Source organism: Papio anubis, chromosome 8, assembly GCF_008728515.1.
Source record: "Papio anubis isolate 15944 chromosome 8, Panubis1.0, whole genome shotgun sequence".
In the NCBI taxonomy this organism is placed as follows: domain Eukaryota; kingdom Metazoa; phylum Chordata; class Mammalia; order Primates; family Cercopithecidae; genus Papio; species Papio anubis.
Genome location: NC_044983.1, coordinates 98,999,521 through 99,018,409, shown reverse-complemented (window position 1 = coordinate 99,018,409; position 18,889 = coordinate 98,999,521). Strand labels below are relative to the sequence as shown.

The following is an 18,889-nucleotide window of genomic DNA, read 5'->3' as shown; positions in this document are numbered from 1 at the left end:
GTCAGTAAAAAATATGGTAAAATTTGAATAAATCCTACAGTTATTTAATAGTATTCTACCAATGCTGTTTTCTTTGTTTTGATAAATACACTGTAATTGTGTAAATTGTTGACTGCAGAAACCTAGGTGAACAAGATACAGGAACTCTCTGAATCATTTTTGCAACTCTTCTAAAAAGTTAAAATTATTTCAAAATGAAAAGTTAAAACAAAACAAACAAAAAAACCTTCCCACAAAAAACCACAGGCCCATATGGCTTCAATGGTGAATTCCATAAAACATTTTAAAAATAAGTAATATTTATCTTTCACAAGTACTTATCTGTCACAAAAATCACACTTATTTTCAAAAAATGGAACACATTCCAACTCAGTTTGGGAGCCAGCATTATTATTCTGATAACAAAACTAGAAAAAGTAAATTCAAGAAAAGAAAGTTACTAATATCCTTAATGAACACAGATGCAAAAATTATTAACACATTAGTGTGAAGTTAAACTGTAAATGAGACTCCAAGCACTCCAGACTAGATGTACTCACTGTGACTAATAGAAGAAATACCCAAATTGAGATTACAGAACACAGCGGCCATGGTGGAGTGAAAGAAGAGTGTTTACATGCCCTTTGTTCATAGAAAAGGCAAATCTGGATAAACATTCTACTTTACTCCCATAAGCCAGAACAGTTCCTGTGACCAAAGCCAAGGAAACCTGGCAAGAAAGGACCCATCACTAGCCCTTTAGAAGAAACATCTCGCAGAGCCTTCTAGTTTGGGTCTTAGGAAGCCACCCAATCAAGGGCTCAACTATCTTGGCCAATCCGAACTAAACAAGCTTGAATCCTTCGTTTGCATAAATAGATCTGATTGAGAACTTGGGTGAGAACTTTCCTTATGTGAGCCAAACATTCCTTTTGTTCTTTAAAGAGGATACTTTCATTTTTCTTGAAGGCTGTGCCTACCCAAAATGCAGATTATTGTGAGGCAGTTTTATATAGAAAAAAAAGCAAGGAGAGTGGCCAAGATTGCCAATTAGAAGGAGCTAGTGTGCATGGCTCTCAAGGAAAGGAATATAAGGGCCAAATAAATACACCCTCAACAATAACATCCAGGTACTTGCACTGAAATTAATCAGGAAAACAACCTGACCCAAAGAGAATGAAGAAAAGCAAGACAGGGCAATGGCCCACATGGGAGCAACACAGACCCAGGGAATTCTCCCCTGCCCAAAGAAGCAGTGAGTGAATGAGCAACCCTGGGAAACCACGTTTCTCCAAAAGATCTATACAACCCTCAGTCAGGAGATCTCCTTGTGAACCCACTCAACCAGGGCCTTCAGTCTGACAAACAGAGCTACATGGAGTCTCAGAAGAGCAGCTGCTCAGGCACGCATGGACACCCTAGAGCGATAGATACTTGCAATTTCTGACAAAAGTAGCTGCAGTTCCAGCAAACTGGGAGGTTAGACTTCTGTGCATACCCCTAGGAAACAGACTGACTCCAGGGCACTGAGCAGCAACAGCCCGCAGGCCCCACTTCCACAGCACCTCACAAGATAAAACCAACTGGCTTGCAATTCCAGCCAGCTACCAGTAGCAGCATTGCACCTACCTAAGAAGCAGCTCCCAGGCAGGGCCACCATCTTCGCTGTTAAGGCATCTTAGCCATTCCAGCCTTCACACTATGGAGAGTGTGAGCTGACCTGGAGTAGAAGGGATCCACTAGCACAGCACAGCTGCTCTACCAAAACGAGGCCAGACTGCTGCTTTAAGGGAGTACCTGATCCTGTTTCTCCTCACTGGGCAAAGCCTCCCAACTAAGGCCTCCAACCACTCCCTGCCTGAGCTCTCCAGCCAAAAAAGATCTAAATTCCCCCTGGTACAGTTCTCCTAGAGGAAGGGGTGGGCTCCCATCTTTGCTGTTTGGACAACTTAGCCATTCCAGCCTTTAGGCTTCAGAGTGTGTGGCATGACTGGGGGCTGAGGTGGACCCCCAGCACAGCACAGCTGCTCAGCCAAAATGTGGCCAAACTTCTTTCTTAAGAAGGTACTGATCCTGCTCCTCCTCACTGGGCAGGACCTCCTAACTGGGGTCTCCAGCCACTTCCTGCAGGTGCCCTTGGGACAATAAGAGGTCAGTACCTCCCTGTGACAAAGCTCCCAGAGGAAGGAACAGGCTGTTATCTTTGCTGTTTTGCAGCCTTCACTGGTGACACCTCCAGGTTCTGGAAAATCCAAGGTGACTAGGGACTGGAAGGGGCCCCAAGCACACTGAAGCAGCTCTATGGAAAAGTGGCCAGACTGTTATGTGGGTGCCCATTCCCATATCTCCTCACTGGGTGGGTCATCCAGGCCTGGGCCTCCAATCACACCCCACCAGAGCTAAGGATCCAGTCATTACCAACTCAGCAACTCCCTGGACAGAGCCTCCAGGGGCAACTGAAAGCCTCTCTGCCTTTTCGATAAGAAAATGTTGAGAAACTTCCTTACCACCAAACCTGCCTTACAAGACATCTTGAAAGAAGCACTAAATATGGAAAGAAAGACCACTACCACCTAATACAAAAACAAACGTAAACACAAAGACCACTGCCACTGTAAAATAAGCCACACAAACAAGCCAAAATAATAACATACAAACAAGCCAACATAATAACCACACAAACAGGCCAACATAATAATCAACCAACAGCACAATGACATAATCAAATCCACATAAAGCAATACTAACCCTGAATGCAAATGGGCTAAATGTCCCACTTAAACAGCAAAGAGTGGCAAGCTGGATAAAAATGACCCAATGGTATGGTGTCTTCAAGAGACCCATCTCACACATGACACTCACAGGCTCAAAATAAAGGGATGAAGAAAAATCTACCAAGCAAATGAAAAACAGAAAAAAAAAGCAGGGTTGACAATCTTCATTTCAGACAGAACAGATTTCAAACCAACAAAAATCAAAAAAGACAAGGAAGGGAATCACATAACGGTAAAGAGTTCAATTCAACAAGAAGACCTAACTATTGTAAATACATACGCACCCAACACAGGAGCAACCAGATTCATAAAGCAAGTTCCTAGAGAATTACAGAGACATAGACTATGAAACAATAACAGTGGGAGATTTCAACACTCCACTGATGGAATTAGACAGATCATTGACACAGAAAATGAACAAAGATATTCAGAACCAGAACTCAGTATTGTACCAAATGGATCTCATAAACCTTTACAGAACTCTTCACTCAAAAACAACTGAATATACATTCTTCTCCTCACCACATGGAATATACTCTAAAATCAACTACATAATTAAACACAAAATAATCCTCAACAAATGTAAAATAACTGAAATCACACCAAACACACTGTCAGGTCATAGAACAATAAAAATAAAAGTCAACACAATGAAAGTCGCTCAAAACAATACAGTTACATGGAAATTAAACAAAATGCTCCTGAATGACTTTTGAGTAAATAATGAAATTAAGGCAGAAATCAAGAAGTTCTTTGAAAATAATGAGAACAAAGATACAACTTACCAGAGTCTTTGGGACAAAACCAAGGCAGTGTTAAGAGGGAAATTCACAGCACTAAAAACCTACATCAAAAGTAAGAAAGATCTCAAATTAACAAACTAACTTCACAACTCAGTCAGAATTAGAGAAGCAAGAACAAATCAACCCAAAGCTAGCAGAAGATGAGAAATACAAAAATCAGAGCTGAACTGAAGGAAATTGAGACATGAAAAATCATTCAAAAGATCAACAAATCCAGCAGTTGGTTTTTTGAAAAAATTAATAGGCCACTAGCTACACTAATAAAGAAAAGACAACATCCAAATAAAAACAATTAGAAATGATGAAGGGAATGTTACTACTGATGCCACAGAAATAGGAACAACCATCAGAAACTACTACAAACACCTCTACACACACAAACAAAAAAACTTAGAAGAGATGGATAAATTCCTGGACACATACACCCTCCCAAGACCAAGCCAGGAAGAAATTGATTCCCCGAACAGACGAATAAGGAGCTCCAAAATTGAATCAGTAATAAATAGCCTGAAAACCAAAAAATGCCCAAGACCTGATGGATTCACAGCGAAATTCTACCAGATGTCCAAAGAAGATGTAGTACCATTCCTACAGAAACTATATGAAATAACTGAGGAGGGAAGACACTTCCCAGTTCATTTTGTGAGGCCAGCATCATCTTGACACCAAAACCTGGAAGAGACAAGAGAAAAAAAAAGAAAACTTCAGGCCAAAATTGTTGATGAACATGATGTAAAAATCAACAAAATACTTGCAAACTGAATCCAGCAGTACAACAGAAAGTTAATCCACCATGATCAAGTAGGCTTCATCCTCAGGATGCAAGTTTGGTTCAACACATAAAAATCAGGCCGGGCGCAGTGGTTCACGCCTGTAACCCCAGCACTTTGGGAAATCGAGGCAAGTGGATCACCTGAGGTCAGGAGTTCGAGACCAGCCTGGCCAACATGGCAAAAACCCATCTATAGTATTAAAAAAAAAAAAAATAGCCAGGCATGGTGGCACGTGCCTGTAGTCCTGGCTACTCAGGAGGCTGAGGTAGGAGAATTGCTTGAACTCGGGAGGTGGAGGTTGCAGTGAGCCAAGATCGCAGGGCAGCACTCCAGCCTGGGTGACACAGCGAGACTCCGTCTCAAGGGAAAAAAAAAAGGCTGGGTGCGGTGGCTCATGCCTGTAATCCCAGTACTTTAGGAGGCCGAGGTGGGTGGATCACAGGGTCAGGAGATGGACATAATCCTGGCTAACACAGTGAAACCCCACGTCTACTAAAAATACAAAAATTAGCGGGGTGTGGTGGCGGGTGCCTGTACTCCCAGCTACTGGGGAGGCTGAAGCAGGAGAATGGCGTGAAGCTGGGAGGTGGAGCTTTCAGTGAGCCGAGATCGTGCCACTGCACTCCAGCCTGGGCGACAGAGGGAGACTCCATCTAAATAAATAAATAAATAAATAAATAAATAAATAAATATGGGCAGGCGCAGTGGCTCATGCCCGTAATCCAAGCACTTTGGGAGGCCAAGGCAGGCAGGTCACCCGAGGTCAGGAGTTCCAGACTAGTCTAGCCAACATGGTAAAACCTCATCTCTACTAAAAATACAAAAATTAGCTGGACATGGTGGCAGGTGATTGTAATCCCAGCTACTCGGGAGGCTGAAGCAGAAGAATCGTTTGAACCCCGGGGGCAGAGGTTGCAGTGAGCCAAGATCACACCACCTCACTCCAGCCTGGGTGAAAGAGTGAGACTCTGCCTCAAAAAAAAAAAAAAAAAAAAAAAAAAAAAAAATCAATAAATATGATTCATCACATAAGCTGAACTGAAGACAAAACACACATGATTATCTCAATAGATGTAGAAAAGGCTTTTGATAAAATTCAACATTCTTTCACGTTAAAAATTCTGAATAAACTAGGAAATGAAGGCACATACCTCAAAATAATAAGAGTCATCTATGACAAACCCACAGCCAACATTATACTGAATGGGCAAAAGCTGGAAGCTTTCCTCTTGAAAACTGACACAAGAAAAGGATGCCCTCTCTCACCACTCCTATTGAACACAATACTGCAAGTCCTAGCTAGAGGAATCAGGCAAGAGGAAGAAATAAAATGCATATAAATAGAAAAAGATGAGGTCAAACTATCTCCATTTGCCAACTATATGATTCCACATCTAGAAAACCCCATACTCTCTACACAAAAGCTCAGACCTAGCAAACGGCTTCAGCAAAGTTTTAGGATACCAAATCAACATACAAAAGTCAACAGCATTTTTATACACCAACAATGTCCAAGCTGAGAGCCAAGTCAAGAACACAGTTTCATTCAGAGCAGCCACAAAAAGAATAAAATACCTAAGAATACAGCTAACCAGGAAGGTAAAAGATCTCTACAAGAAGAATTACAAAACACTGCTCAAAGAAATCAGAGAATATAAAAACAAATGTAAAAACGTCCCATGCTCATGGATAGGAAGAATCAATATCATTAAAATGCCCATACTACCCAAAACAATTTAGATTCAGTGCTATTTTTATCAAACTACCAATGACATTCTTCACAGAACTAGAAAAATCTACTTTAAAATTCATATGGAACCAAAAAAGAGGCCAAATAGCCAAGGCAATCCTAGGTAAAGAGAACAAAGCCAGTGGCATCACATTACCTGACTTTGAACTATACCACAAGGCTACAGTTACCAAAACAGCATGGTACTGGTACAAAAACAAGCACATAGACCAATGAAACAGAATAGTGAGCCCAGAAATAAGGGTGCACATCTACAACCATCTGATCTTCAACAAAACTCACAAAAATAAGCAATGGGGAAAAGAATATCTATGCAATAAATGATGCTGGGTTAACTGGCTAGCCATAAGCAGAAGATTGAAGTGGGACCCCTTCCTTACCCCTTCCTTACACCATATACAACAATCAACTCAAGATGGATTAAAGACTTGAATATAAAACCCAAAACTATAAAAACCCTGGAAGAAAACCTAGGCAATACCATTCTGGACATAGGAAAAGGCAAAGATTTCATGGCAAAGACACCAAAAGCAATTGCAACAAAAGCAAAAATTGACAAATGGGATCTAACTAAATTTAAGAGTTTCTGCACAACAAAAGAAACTATCAACAGAGTAAACAGACAACCTACAGAATGGGAGAAAATATTTGTGAACTATGCATCTGACAAAGATCTAATATCCAACGTCTACAAAGAACTTAACCAAATTTACAAGAGAAAAACAAGCAAGTCCATTAAAAAGTGAGCAGAGAGCATGAACAGACACTTCTCAAAAGAAGACATACATGCAGCCAACAAGCATATTAAAAAAACAAAAACAGCTCAATTCACTGCTCATTAGGATGATATTTTGGGTTGTGTTCCACTTGTTCTCACTGTTTTTCTTTTTTTGGTTCCTTTTTTTCTGTTCTTTTTTGGGTTACTGCAGCATATTTTATTATTCTAGTACTTCATTTTCTTTTATCTATAGTGTTTGGGGCACATCTCTTTTCATAGTTTTCTAGGAATATGTGTGTGTGTGTTTGTGTGTGTGACTTATCATAGTCTTTCAACATCTTACCACTGTAAGTAGCATGTAGAAATTTTTTTTGGCCGGGCGCGGTGGCTCAAGCCTGTAATCCCAGCACTTTGGGAGGCCGAGACGGGCGGATCACGAGGTCAGGAGTTCGAGACCATCCTGGCTAACACGGTGAAACCCCGTCTCTACTAAAAAATACAAAAAACTAGCCGGGCGAGGTGGTGGGCACCTGTAGTCCCAGCTACTCGGGAGGCTGAGGCAGGAGAATGGCGTAAAACCGGAGGCGGGCTGCAATGAGCTGAGATCTGGCCACTGCACTCCAGCCTGGGCGACACGGCGGACTCCGTCTCAAAAAAGAAATTTTTGAAGATGGAGTTTTGCTCTTGTTGCCCAGGCTGGAGTGCAATGGCACTATCTCGGCTCACTGCAACCTTTGTTTACCTGGTTCTAGTGATTCTCCTGCCTCAGCCTCCTACGTAACTGAGATTACAGGTACCTGCCACTACACCCAGATAATTTTTGTATTTTTAGTAGAGACAGGGTTTCACCATGTTAACTTTAACAGTCTGAAGCTCAGGTGGTCTGCCCACTTTGGCCTCCCAAAGTGCTGGGATTACAGGCGTGAGCCACCACACCCAGCCACATCTAGAAATCTTATTATTTTATAAGCCTCTCTACCTGTCCTCTTTGTTATATAGTTGTCTTAAATATTCCTTTATATACTTTGAGAAACCCATCAGTGTTGTAATTTTCTTTCAGCCATCAAACATAAAGAACTCAAAAGGAAAATATTCTCTCATAATTACCCAAATACTTACTCTTTCTATTGCTCTTTCTTCATTATGGTTGTTCTAAGTTTCCTGTTATTATTTCCTATCTTTCTGTTTCTAAAACTGCCTTTATTCATTCTTTTAGAGTAAGCCTGCGGGTAACAAATGTTCTTAGATTTTCTTCATCTGAGAATGCTCTGTATTTCACCTTAACTCTTGAAGGATATCTTTGATAGATTTAAGATTTTGAATTTACAGTTCTTTTGTTACAGCATTTCAAAAATGTAACCATTTACTTCCAGTCTTTATGGGTTTTGATGAGAAATCTGCTATCATTCGAAAAAATATGCTGCTGTTCTCCTAGTCAAAATATTATCACTCCTATGTTAGGCATCATTTCTTTCTGGCTGCTTTCGAGATTTTTTTTTCTTTTTTTGTCTTCAGTTTTCAGAAATTTGATTATGATGTGTCTCAGCTGGAATTTCTTTTGGTTTGGACTGACATTGGTTCACTCAGTTTCTTGAATCTGTATGTTTATGACTTTCCCCCAATTTGTGACGCTTTTGCTCATATTTCTTCAAAATTTCTTTTTAATTTTGCGCTCTTCTCCTTTTTTTCTGGGACTCTGAGGACACATATGTTAGATATGTTACTCCCCCTCTCCCTGCCTTCCTTTGTACTGCCAGAGTATCCAAGATGGTTCATTTGTTAATTTTTTTTCTGTTCATCAGATTTTAAAATTGGTATTACTCAGGTTTCAAGTTTATAGTTTATTTCCTATTTCATCTTGTTCTGCTACTGAGCTCATCTAGTATGGTTTTTGGTTATTCCATTTTTTAGTTCTAAAGTGATAGCCTTTTAATGATAGCTGCTTTAAAATATTTGGAATTAATAATCATCTATATCATCTTAGTGTTGGCATATGTTAATTGTATTTTTTCATTGGAATTGAAATTTTCCTAGTTCTGAATATGACAAGTAGTTTTAAATGGTATCCTGTACCTTTTACATATTATTTTATGATACCCTTCTTCCTATTTTTAACTTCCTGTTAGATGACATATACATATCTTCGCTTATTTTTGTGGGCTGCAGTTCAAATGTCAGTTTAGTTTTCAAAGCCTTTCCAATGTGCTTCTGGTCTGCCCCACTTACGTGTTATCCCGAAGCCAATTTAAAACCCGGGAGTTATTCTATACCACTGCTGAGTTCTTAAAGCGTTTGCTGTTTTGATTTTGGTCAGCTTCTTGCCTTGTCTGTTCAGGGATCTGTCCAGGACTTCATATGCAGATTATAAAAATTCTTCCCTCTAACACTCTCAGTAATCCTTCTTCAGCTCTCTAATTGAGAGGATATGGTATTCTGGCTCATGATTGCATCATGGGGATGGAGGAGAGGGTCTGTCCACAATCTGTTGGCTGCAGCACCCAGTTGCAGCAGGTGCGGCGGGGTAGGGGTGAAGAGGTACTATCTCATTACTGAAGGGCAAGGATGCAATATAGTTTCTGCTGAGAACCTGCATCTGGGAACAGGGGCCTCTCTCACTATTGCAGGGCAAGGATAAAAGGGCTCTTACCACAATCCCAACAGGTATGGAGAGGGTGCTGCTTTGTTTTTCAGGCTGCGGTTGGTGGACAGAGCTCTGCTCACAATCTGGGAAGCTGCAGTGCTCCGTGGGGAGGGGAAGGAGTCTATCTCTTTTTATGCTGTTTTCCTGGAGCAGGCAAGTATAATCAAAATGTTTTTGTTCTGTTGGCTGTCCTTTTTCTGGTCCTTTAGCTAGAGACAGCAGGCTTTCCTTGGGACATTTTTTTTTTTTTTTTTTTTTTAGTATGTGTCTGTTGATGTTTCTGGGTTGTGGGTCTCTTTAGTGCCCATGCTGGGGTATAGAGAGGGCAAAACAACACAAAAAAAACCCAGGGGCCAGCCACGGTGCCTCACACCTGTAATCACAGTACTTTGGGAGGCCGAGGTGGGCAGATTACCTGAGGTTGGGAGTTCCAGACCAGTCTGACCAACATGGAGAAACTCCGTCTCTTCTAAAAATACAAAATTAGCTGGCCGTTATGGCACATGCCTGTAATCCCAGCTACTCAGGAGGCTGAGGCAGGAAAATTGCCTTAACCCAGGAGGCGGAGGTTGCAGTGAGCCAACATCATGCCATTGCACTCCAGGCCTGGGCCACAAGAGTGAAATTCCAATTCAAAAAAAAAAAAAAAAAAAAAAGAAGGGATCTCACTCCCACTCACTCCCAGGGGTTTTCTCTTGAAGTTCCTATCCAGTCCACTTTATTTTCTTTCTCTTGTAAGGTCTTCTATTAGTTGCTTTTTGAATTTTGTCTAGAGTTTTAAAACTGTAATTAGTAGAGAAAATAAAGTGGAGTGCGCATACTCAACTTGTCTGGAACCAGCCATAGTTTATTTACTGTTCACTTAATGTTTTGTTTCCTCACCAGTTTATTTTCCCCAATGCCTTATATAAAGTACCTAATTTGTTAATATTACAATGATTAAACAAAATTAATTACAGGTAACTCTGGATTGTGCAATTGAGGTCTAGATAGTATACATGCAGTTGTTCAGTAACTTTGGAGAGCCTGAATCCATGAAGAGAGTTGTAAATTTGGCACCCAGTTACATAAAAGAGCAGGTGCATTTAGGTTTTGAAAAGCACTAGATTGACATAAATTAAAAGCACCTAAAGTACGCTTCATCTAAATTTAAAGCATGAAGAAAGGTATAAATGATTATTTTTTCTATACCAAATAAAATGAGCTTAACTGATTACTATTTTGGATTGACAATCATTATGTTACAGCATGTGAAGTCAGTAGTTCTCCACTGTAAAACTGATCTCTCTTTTTACTTTCTTGATGAACTCTTAAAGGACATCTGTTGCAGGAAGTCAGGGACCCTGAATGGAGGCACTGCCTGGAACCGAGGCAGAAGAACATAAATTGTGAAGATTTCATGGACATTTATCAGTTCCCAAAATTAATACTTTTATAATTTCTTCTACCTGTCTTTACTGCAATCTCTGAACATAAATCGTGAAGATTTCATGGACATTTATCACTTCCCTAATCAATACTCTTATAATTTCTTATGCCTGTCTTTACTTTAATCTCTTAATCACATTATCTTCATAAGCTGAAAATGTACATCACCTCAGGACCGCTATTGTACAAATGGATTGTAAAACATGTGTGTTTGAACAATATGAAATCAGTGCACCCTGAAAAAGAACAGAACAGCAATTTTCAAGGAACAAGGAAAGATAACCATAAGATCTGACTGCCTGCAGGGTCAGGCAGAATAAAGTCATATTTTTCTTCTTGCAGGGAGCCTATAAACGGACGTGCGAGTAGGAGAAATATCGCTGAATTCTTTTCCCAGCAAGGAATATTAATAATTGAAACCCTGGGGAAGGAATGCATTCCCAGGGGTAGGTCTATAGATGGCCGCTCTGTGAGTGTCTGTCTTATGCAGTTGAGATAAGGACTGAAATATGCCCTGGTCTCCTGCAGTACCCTCAGGCTTACTAGGATTGGGAAATTCCAGCCTGATAAATTCTAGTCAGGCCAGTTGTCTGCTCTCGAATCCTGCTTCCTGTAAAGATGTTTATCAAGACAATGCGTGCACAGTGGGACATAGACCCTCATCAGTAATTCTAATTTTGCCTTGCCTTGTGATCTTTATTGCCCTTTGAAGCATGTGATCCTTGTGACCTACTCCCTGTTTGTACATCCCCTTCCCTTTTAAAATCCCTAATAAAAACTTGCTGGTTTCACAGCTCAAGGTTGCCATCATGGTCCTACGAATATGTGATGACACCCCTGGAGGCCCAGCTGTAAAATTTCTCTTTGTACTCTTTCTCTTTATTTCTCAGACTGGCCGACACTTAGGGAAAGTAGAAAGAACCTATGTTGAAATATTGGGGGCTGGTTCCCCCAGTAGACATCAATATTTTTATGGTATTAGATCAATATATGCATTACTGGAAAACATTCAGTTGTATCATTTTTATGTGAAACAGCTGTTTAGAATAATTTAAACTTGTTTGTAGCTTTTTATGTTGTGTCCTATATTACATTATTATAATAATTGTTTGCTGATGTTCATATTTTTGCAGTTAGTCTGGAATATTTTGTTATTATTATTATTACTATATTTTTCTTTCTTGGCTGCTGCTAGTATATTGCTTCTTCAATGACTGCCCTATTCATTTTTTACACACATCAAAGAAAAACTGGCAGTAAAGAATGATGGCAATTAGTTGGTAACAGAAGAGGTTGACAGCTTTGTAACCATGCTTTATTAAGAATTGAATATCTTCAATCTATGAATCAAAACTCAGGTTTTCAACATTCAACAATTCTCTTAATACAAATACCTGAATGAAACATTTTCATGAGAGTTAACACATATATTTAAATTAAACTGTGTCCCTATGTTTCAGATAATGTACCATCTAAAGTGTTAATATATAGAGAATTTATAATTCACTTATGCACCTAACAAACGTTTATCACGTACTTATTATGTGACAGGTATTGTGCTAGGTCTTGAAGTCATAAAGATGAATGAAACATGTTTCCTATTATCAAGGAGTTCATACCCTATTGAGAAAAGATAAATATATGAACAGTTAACTCTACTAGTGTGTGTATATATATATATTTACACACACACATATATACACATAATAAATGTATGTCTACATTTTATATATATTATATAATGTATTCATGTATGTATGCATCTATCTATCATAAAAGCAGAATAATGTTATAAAGCCAGCAGGACTACAAACTATGTAGTTCATTGATGTACAATTATAACTACGTCAGACCTGCCTGCATTCAATAAATGTCTGTTAAATGTTTGCTGAATTAACATAGATAATTTTCACTTACTTTGCTTTCTTTCATCATTATACCCTTTATCACTGTGATCTCCAGATGTCACTCAAACTATTCAAGCTTTGGTTCATACTGTGTTAAACAGGCTTTATCATTAGAAATAATTCTCCCTTTATATGTTGTTCTAAGGACAACAAATAAACACATGGGAAAGCATTTTGTAAACTTTAAGTTACTGCGTTAGGTAATGTAAAGAATCCTATCTTTGATTTTATGCTATTGTATGAATAAAAAGACAAAAGCAAAATATTATATTATTAACTCCATTTTTCATTTCTGCCTTCTCAGTGCTCTGTTCTAGAATGTAGCTCTTGAACCAGAATGTGAACTCATTGTGGGCAGGATACTTTGAGTCTTAGTATCTACTTTATTGAGTACTCCTTAAGTGCCTTGACTTTGTACCTGATATAGTAGGTGCTTAAAAAATGTTGTTGATGGACAACTTTGCTTTGTGCACATGTACCCTAGAACTTAAAGTATAATTAAAAAAAAAAAAGAAGGTTGCATTATACTGCAAAATAAACAAACACCCCTGACCCAGCCCTTTACATAGCCAACCTCCTTCCCCCTAGAAACACTGTATGAGTTAGTAGCAGGATGAACAAGAAAGACAGCCAGTTGAAGTAAGAAATAAAAATTAAAGAATCTGACAGGATATAAACTGATTATATTTAAAAAGTAAAAATGCTGTTTTTACATATTTACTTTATTTCCTTTACCCTTCCACATTCTTCTGCCAAAAAGGGGCTTAGTATTTTCTGTGCACCATTTTATTTGTGTGTGCATGTATGTGTCTATAAATATTCATTGGTTAAAATCAGAAAATACAGATATGTATAAAGATGAAAACCACTCATAAGACTTATCTTTTAAATTGAGGATAATAAGAGTCCCTACCATTAGAGTGAAGAGGATTAAATGAATTAATATTTGTAAATACTTAGAATAGTGTCTGATACATAGTAAGTCATTATATAAAAATGTTTGTATATTAAATAGAATAAAATCAAACAAACAAATGATATCCACTATTAATATTACACATATACACATGCATAGCAAAGTTAGATTATTCCCTGAAGAATTTCACGGTGACAGTAAGCAAAAGAAATTCTTATAATAAACCTTGTCATATATATAAAGGGAGAGTTATTATGAGGAATTGGCTCACGTGATTATGGAGGCTGAGAAGTCCCACAGTCTGCCATTTGCAAGCTAGGAAATCAGTGCTGTAACTCAGTCAGAGTCCGAAGGCATGAGAACTAGTGGAGCTGAGGGTACAGATCTCAGTCCCAGGGATGTCCTAGCTTAAGCAGGCAGGCAGTCAGCAAATGGGGAGAATTCCTCCTTCCTCTGCCTTTTATTTATTTATTTATTTATTTATTTATTTATTTATTTATTTTTTATTATTATACTTTAAGTTCTAGGGTACATGTGGATAACGTGCAGGTTTGTTACATATGTATACTTGTGCCATGTTGGCGTGCTGCACCCATCAACTCGTCAGCACCCATCAACTCGTCATTTACATCAGGTATAACTCCCAGTGCAATCCCTCCCCACTCCCCGCTCCCCATGATTAGGCCCCGGTGTATGATGTTCCCCTTTCCGAGTCCACGTGATCTCATTGTTCAGTTCCCACCTATGAGTGAGAACATGCGGTGTTTGGTTTTCTGTTCTTGCGATACTTTGCTGAGAATGATGGTTTCCAGCTGCATCCATGTCCCTACAAAGGACACAAACTCATCCCTTTTTATGGCTGCATAGTATCCTCTGCCTTTTATTTTGTTCAAGCCCTCAACTGATTGCATAATGCAACACACATTAGGGCGGGCAATTCACTTTACTGAGTTTAGCTTTTCAAATGCTAATCTCATCTGGAAACACATTCACAGACACACCTCAAGATAATGTTTAATCTGGGCATCCTTTGGCCAGTCAAGTTGACACATCAAATTAACTATCATAATGGGTTTTGTTTGTGAGTTTTGCTTACTATGGGTTTGTAGCTTTTAGCCATTTAAACTAGAGAGGTCCTTAGAAGTGAGTCTTTTTTTTTACAATTAACATTAACTTAGTCTATTCTGGATTTAATTGATCATTTTTTCCCTTTTAAATTTCTTTTCTCTTAGACACTGAGAAAAATCCCTCTTGTACCCTTGTGCTGAAGGTCATCCGAGGATATTTATGTAATGTGATAGATCTCCCTAGAGGTAGAGGTCTGAACTTGATACTTGATAACCTCTAGTTCCTTTCTTTTAAAAAAAAAAAAAAAAAACTGAAGAAACCCTACTTTAATATTTATGTCTGTACCAAGGAAATGATTCAACATTTATTGAGAGCCAATTATTTGCCATACATACTACATATTTTTATAATTAGAAAATATTTCAAACATATAAAAAATTTTATATAGCCATAAAATGTGTTCTGTACTTTTTTACTTAATCCCAACTACCAGTCTATGAGGTAGCTATTGTAGTCTCCATTTTTACAAATGGGTAATAAAATGGTTAAATAACTTACTAGGGATGAATGTTAGGGCTAGCATAAAACCTCAGTCTGCTTGACTCAGAAGCCCATACTCTTTCATATAAAAACTAGCAAAATCACACTGGGAGATCATGTTGCTTTTTTTTAACCATCAATATGTCAGATCAAATCTGTCACCTGCATTTTCTTTGAGACTGTCTTATGGATAAAACAGACAGTGTCTTTCTTTACTCTTTTCAAGTTGTTTCAGAAATTCTCATTATTTTAAGTGCTCTCATATGTTGTGACAGCAGGTTCCTTTGTCAGCCATCCTGTTCAGAATAAGTAATCTGTACTATGCCAGCATGATTTATTGCTGCTACTTCCTTTATGTTTTGAGTAATTTTATCACAAAGGACATAAAGTGTTTTAGACATGTGCAAATGCCTGAGTGACTAGAGCAGTTTCCCTGGCTGTTTAGCCAACTGCCTGTGGCTGGTGCTCCATTTGATAGCAGGGGAGAGAAGATAGGAGAGCACATACGGTTATCAAATAAGGTAGATATACTGAATCACAGCACCCTTGTTAAACAGGTGGTGCTAATCGCAAATCCCTTTTCTTGAGGACTATTGAAAATGGAATTTGCATCTGTATATATGAGATTGCTCAATCTATGACCTGGCTACAATCATAGTGCACAGTGGGTGGTTACTTTTTTTTAAAACCAGATGGCATCTTAAAAATGTTACATATATTTAATTATTTTAAAAAGTGAAAAATAGAAACAGGAAAGATAAAATTCCCCACAATCTTGACACTGTCACTGAAATACTAATAACATTTTTATGTGTTTTGTGTTTGTCTTCTTAAAAGGTTATGCATTAAAAAAACACTTAGAGGTAATCTTCCAGATAGTATCTTCACATTTCTTCTGGACTCAAGGTTTATATGACTTATAGTGATGCTGAAAAACTTCAGAATATAATGTATGTGTCATTGTTTGTATTCATTTAATCAGACATAGGTACCTTTCTAATTTGTTGCTCTACTTTAAATCATAAATTCTTATAATCCACTACAGCAAAAGTATTTTTTCTTTCTTCATAATTTACTTTTGTCTTCTCTTCCATAAAGGGTGATAACCTTATTCTTTGTGAATAATTTTTATATTGTTAGAAATGTACTTTTCTCTACAAATCTCTAGAAATTAATGATAATTTTTAAAAATGATACTATGGCAAATCACAATATTTTTGGATTATTTTTATACACACAAGCATTAAATATATCATTTGGGAACCAATTATTTTTGGTTACACTGATAGTCCAGTAAATTAAGTTGCTGTACTCATATTCTATTATATAACTTAGGTACTTAGAAACAATAAGAGAGTTAATTTCAGTTTTATTTTTGCTACCGTACATATATGATCAAAATGTACATAGATGTCTCAAAAATACAACCATTTCTCCTACATCCATTCGTTCTGATGTTTGTGAATATTTACTATGTGCCAAGCATTGTTCAAAAATTTTGGGTCCCAGAGATAAATGTAAAAAGTAAAGTAGAGGTTCTCAAAGACTTTCCTCTCCATCTAATTAGGAATAAATAGTAACTTCTCTTAGAAGTAAAATTTATTCAAAGACCTGTGCTAACATTCTTAAATATCTGCTAGCCATAATGAAGAAATCAATGAACTTTATGTTCTTAGCTCCCACAATTTAGCCTAAATATTTGCCCTGGCATGCTTATACTGGTCCAAGTGAGCATTAGGTCATAGCCTATTCCTCTTCCTTATTTGAAGGTGTTTTTACCTTTCTCAGCATTCCACAAGTTACTTCCTCCTTCCTTTGTTCTCCTCTGCCTTTGCCTCTTTTAAAAAGTTCTAAGTTGCTAACCAATTAGGACAAATACAGAATGTGAGGTTCCGTTCCAGCCAATGGAAACCAGACATAGCAGTAGGGTGGATGCGTCAGGTTATCAATGACCCTGTCTCCTTTGTTCGGTGTACTCTCGTGGCAAAACTGCTGGCAGGTGTACCCTTTCTGCAGAAAGTAAAAATGGCCTTGCTGAGGAAATTAAATTTATGTTCAAGTGCTATTTCTTTACGGCAACAAGAAACAAGCATTTCTAACATAAATAAGTCATAACCCCTACTTTCAGGGGAATCACATAAAATTATTAGGACTTCATGTGTAATATTTATTTGACTATATTTTTCAATTTACTGTTTTATTATTTTTATTTAAATTTCATTTATTTAGTTTCAAATACATAATATAGTCTCATAGTTCAAAAGTTACAAAAAGTATGCAGTGAAATTTTCCTTCCCACATCATTGTTCTATCTACCTATTCTTCTCCCTTAGGATAATATGTTCACAGTAAATACTTAAAAGGATTTTTTTTTTAATTTTGAAAAGAAAATTTAGTTTTAAAAACGGTGTTCTTATTTATTGAGTAACTGCTATATGCCAGGCACTTTCTATATATCTTATTTAATCCACTTAATATCCTTTATGTGGTATGATCACAATTTTATTAATTATAAACAGAAACTCAATGAAATAAAGTAAGTTCCTGATGATCACATAAATACCAAATAATGTAACTAAGAATAGGGACTAGGTCTGTCTAAATTCTCCTTTGCCCGTTCTCTTTGCACTCTCTTACACAAAATTAATGTTTTGGAATTCCAGCTATCTACATTAATCAGTTGCTGTCATTTTTCCCTCAGATGATGGATAAAAAACAGGTTTTCACCCCAAACTAATAATGATAAACTTGAGTAAGTAGTCATAGAAATTTGGGGATATATATGTTTTTAAATGATGTAGTCAACATTCAGTTGTTCATATTCATATAAAACAAGAATTAAAAGTAATTTGTGTTGAGTTTTCATTATGGGTTTATTGTCATATATATGTTTAACTTAGAAAAAAATTTAAGCTTGTATTCCCTGAGCAAATATCATCTAGCAGTGAAGGAACATCTTTGGTGTCAGATGAAAAACAATTTGACATTGAAAAGTTGCCACATATACAACCTGGATTGATTATTGTAACATTTATTGACTACTTTTAATATGGAAAATATTTCAGTATTCATTGACAATCACTTTATTGACCAACAGGTTGACAAATGTTATCTTATTATTCATAAGTATACTGGCTCATTCTCATAGGCAAGGGTGGTGACAGCTAGAGTTTAGGAGCAATAGTTCCTAAAACACTAGTCTGTATGTTATAGGTAAAATGCAAAAATAAGTCCATTTATAGGTGTATATAAATGATAAAATATTTGGTATTATACAGAAAATTATGTGTTTGTTTCATAGAAATGTTCATATTCTCCCTTTGAGTATTTCCAGCTATGTACATGTATCTTGTAGCAGAAAAATACATAGCCTTTTCTAGAAACTGTTATAAAAGTAGAGAAGCCGAAATGCAGATTAAAGGGAGAATCTTGTGGGCAAGCAGTAGTAGTGGTAGCTTTGAGTATTGATGGTAGAGGTGAAGGAAGCGAGAAAGTGGTTGGTATTTGTTATGTGTAATTTCATTTAGGTTTACATTTACACAGAGAGTAGAAGTCTTTCTCTAAGTGATCAGTTTTCTTCTCCTGCCTCCTT

At 37.5% G+C, this 18,889-nt stretch overlaps 1 protein-coding gene and 1 pseudogene across 1 annotated transcript in view; one reads left to right on the top strand and one right to left on the bottom strand.

Annotated features, from left to right (window-relative positions):
- LOC116268679 (regulating synaptic membrane exocytosis protein 2-like) overlaps positions 1-18,889 on the bottom strand; it is a 132,238-nt gene that overhangs the window by 16,311 nt on the left and 97,038 nt on the right. The window lies entirely within an intron of this gene.
- The window catches only part of LOC103887024, a 48,627-nt pseudogene continuing 38,986 nt past the window's right edge, over positions 9,249-18,889 (top strand).